This window comes from Ovis canadensis, chromosome 2 (genome assembly GCF_042477335.2).
Source record: "Ovis canadensis isolate MfBH-ARS-UI-01 breed Bighorn chromosome 2, ARS-UI_OviCan_v2, whole genome shotgun sequence".
NCBI classification, from domain to species: Eukaryota; Metazoa; Chordata; class Mammalia; order Artiodactyla; family Bovidae; genus Ovis; species Ovis canadensis.
In genome coordinates this window covers 29,328,254-29,332,571 of record NC_091246.1, presented here as the reverse complement: position 1 = coordinate 29,332,571, position 4,318 = coordinate 29,328,254, and positions in this window count along the sequence as shown.

Below are 4,318 nucleotides of genomic sequence, written 5' to 3'. Positions count from 1 at the left end.
CAACTATTTAGGGGGTAATCTTTTGTCTTCATCTTGTAAGGGGCTATGATGACCCATGACCTACCACTTGCTTTTTACATGTAGATCTGGACTATGTAAACTGTTAACAGTGCATCATTTGACATATAACCCTTTATCTCAAACTTATTTAACTGTGCTTTGACCTCTAATGGGTAGGAACAGTCCTCAGAGCTGTCTGAAACACTGTCCCCTGGGTTGTAATCTTCTGGGTGGTTTGAATAAAAATTTCCACTTTTTTCTTAGGCCTATTGATTATTTTTTAAAAAACATTTATAGTGTAACCAGTAGGATTCACAGATACCCACCAGAGGACACCTAGGGTTTCCCCAAACTAGTGTTTAGAGCAAAGCAGGGGCCCATTGAGCCCCACTGACTTCTCAATACTCCTCAGGAGTTCTTGTGAGTTATCCTGGTATCCAACTTTCATTGTTTCAGCAGTGATCCTGAAAGTTTTATTCAAGCTGTTTTTACTTAAGAAAGACTTGGAATCTTAAGGGACATTTCCTAGACACGGTCCTAGGAGGATGTGAGCAGAAGGCTGAGAAAAACAGGTGACTGGGTTTTTGTTAAATTTGGCTTTGAAAAAAATCTAACAGCTTGAAACCCAAATGTTCATTGACAAGTGAATGGATAAAGAAGAAGTTTTATATATATATATATATATATATATATATATATATATATGAGGAACTAAAGAGTCTATTGATGAACGTGAAAGAGGAGAGTGAAAAGGCTGGCTTAAAGCTCAACATTCAGAAAACTAAGATCATGGCATCTGGTCCAATCACTTCATGGGAAATAGATGGGGAAACAGTGGAAACAGTGGCTGACTTTATTTTGGGGGGCTCCAAAATCATTGCAGATGGTGACTGCAGCCATGAAATTAAAAGACACTTACTCCTTGGAAGGAAAGTTATGACCAACCTAGATAGCATATTAAAAAGCAGAGACATTACTTTGCCAACAAAGGTCCATCTAGTCAAGGCTATGGTTTTTCCAGTGGTCATGTATGGATGTGAGAGTTGGACTATGAAGAAAGCTGAGCACCGAAGAATTGGTGCTTTGAACTGTGGTGTTGGGAAAGACTCTTGAGAGCCCCTTGAACTGTAAGGCGATCCAACCAGTCTATTCTAAAGGAGATCAGTTCTGGGTGTTCTTTGGAAGGACTGATGCTGAAGCTGAAACTGCAATACTTTGGCCACCTCATGCGAAGAGTTGATTCATTGGAAAAGACTCTGATGCTGGGAGGGATTGGGGGCAGGAGGAAAAGGGGACGACAGAGGATGAGATGGCTGGTTTGGCATCACCAACTCAATGGACATGAGTTTGGGTGAACTCCAGGAGTTGGTGATGGACAGGGAAGCCTGGCGTGCTGCGATTCATGAGGTTGCAGAGTAGGACACGACTGAGCGATTGAACTGAACTGAACTTATATATATATTGTATTCCATTACAATACAATTCAGCCATAAAAAGGAATGAAATAATGCCATTTGCAACAACATAGATGGAGCTAGCAATGACCAGACTAAGTCAAAAAGAGAAAGACAAATGCCATATGGTATCACTTATATGTAGCATCTAAAATATGATACAAATGAACATATCTATGAAAAAGAAACAGAAACAGACTCACAAACATGGAAAACAGACTCATGGTTGCTGAACAGGTTAAACAAGGAACAGACTGGGAGTCTTTAGTTAGCAGATACAAACTATTATATACAGAATGGATAATCAACAAGGTCCTACTGCATAGCACAGGGACTATACTCAATATCCTGAGATAAACAAGAATGGAAAAGAATATATACATAATATATATATTCTTCCATTATCTATCTGTCTATACCATATATATATATATGTATATCCAGTATATACATATGTATATATATGTATATGTGTGTGTGTGTATGTTTCTGCTGTACAACAAAAGTGATTCTGGTATCAGAATCACTTTTGTTGTACAGCAGAAGTTGACACAGAATTGTAAATCAAATATACTTCATAAAATAAGCAAAAAATCAAGTTATGATCTGAAGAAAACTCTTGCTAATGAAATGAGATGTTAAATTATTCAGCTCCAAGGAACAAGGGAGACCCACTACAACAAGTAAATAAACACTGCATGACAGAGGCTAATAACCTAGTGCTCCAAGCACTCATAGGGGGTTTTAACCCTGTTAAAAGGTTGGAAGGAGAAATTGAGACATGCGAAAGAGTCAGCTGACTCAAGGGTAACTCCTTGAGTAGTTAGACTCAGAAGTAGTACATATTCAATCTACCACACTCTCCTCAGAAAGTTGTTCAGATCATATCTCATATGTGAATTAAGCTTCCAAATAAATAATGGGAAAATGTGTCTTAAAAGCCAAACAGCTCCCATCCAGGCAACCACCTACAGGAATGTCAGCTGAGTTTATGTATGCTTCAAGGAATTAATTGGAAATTAAAGGAAATTCTCTTCTGAAATGGCCAAGATGGGGTTCCTTTTGTTTGAATTCCAAAACTGGTTTTTCACAAACAATTGAATCCAGCAGTTTCCTGGATCTCCGCTTGTAGGGTCTACCGGAAACAACAGCGGTAAGAGTTTTTCTCTTCCTAAAAGCAGATTAGCAGGGAAAACTATTTTTAGAGCTAGCTCTTTGGATCCTTTGACCTGGAAAAACTTCTAAATTGTTAAAATTTTAGAGAGCTCTCATTTTAAATTGTCTATCTTGATTGGTATTCAGAATTCACAAAAGGCTTCAAAATTCCAAAATAACCTCACTGAAAGATTTGTTTTAAAGGCTAACTAAAGGCTAATGAAACAGCTCAACTGGAATTCCATCACCTCCACTAGCTTTGTTCGTAGTGATGCTTTCTGAGGCCCATTTGACTTCGCATTCCAGGATGTCTGGCTCTAGATTAGTGATCACATCATCATGATTATCTGGGTCGTGAAGATCTTTTTTGTACAGTTCTTCCATGTATTCTTGCCACCTCTTCTTAATATCTTCTGCTTCTGTTAGGTCCATACCATTCTGTCCTTTATTGAGCCCATCTTTGCATGAAATGTTCCCTTGGTATCTCTAATTTTCTTGAAGAGATCTCTAGTCTTTCCCATTCTGTTGTTTGCCTCTATTTCTTTGCATTGATCCCTGAAGAAGGCTTTCTTACCTTGACTTGCTATTCTTTGGAACTCTACATTCAGATGCTTATATCTTTCCTTTTCTCCTTTGCTTTTGGCCTCTCTTCTTTTCATAGCTATTTGTAAGGCCTCTTCAGACAGCCATTTTGCTTTTTTGCATTTCTTTTCCATGGGGATGGTCTTGATCCCTGTCTCCTGTACAATGTCACGAACCTCAGTCCATAGTTCCTCAGGCACTCTATCAGATCTAGGCCCTTAAATCTATTTCTCACTTCCACTGGATAATCATAAGGGATTTGATTTAGGTCATACCTGAATGGTCTAGCGGTTTTCCCTACTTTCTTCAATTTGAGTCTAAATTTGGTAATAAGGAGTTCGTGATCTGAGCCACAGTCAGCTCCTGGTCTTGTTTTTGCTGACTGTATAGAGCTTCTCCATCTTTGGCTGCAAAGAATATAATCAATCTGATTTCGGTGTTGACCATCTGGTGATGTCCATGTGTAGATTCTTCTCTTGTGTTGTGAAGAGGAGCTAAAAAGCCTCTTGATGAAAGTGAAAGAGGAGAGTGAAAAAGTCGGCTTAAAGCTCAACCTTCAGAAAAAGAAGGTCATGGCATCCAGTCCCATCACTTCATGGGAAATAGATGGGGAAACAGTGGAAACAGGGTCAGACTTTATTTTTGGGGGCTCCAAAATCACTGCAGATGGTGACTGCAGCCATGAAATTAAAAGACGCTTACTCCTTGGAAGAAAAGTTATGACCAACCTAGATAGCATATTCAAAAGCAGAGACATTACTATGCCGACTAAGGTCTGTCTAGTCAAGGCTATGGTTTTTCCAGTGGTCATGTATGGATGTGAGAGTTGGACTGTGAAGAAGCCTGAGCGCCAAAGAAGCGATGCTTTGAACTGTGGTGTTGGAGAAGACTCTTGAGAGTCCCTTGGACTGCAAGGAGATCCAACCAGTCCATTCTGAAGGAGATCAGCCCTGGGATTTCTTTGGAAGGAATGATGCTAAAGCTGAAGCTCCAGTACTTTGGCCAATTCATGCGAAGAGCTGGTTCATTGGAAAAGACTCTGATGCTGAGAGGGATTGGAGGCAGGAGGAGAAGGGGACGACCGAGGATGAAATGGCTTGATGGTATCACGGACTCGATGGACGTGA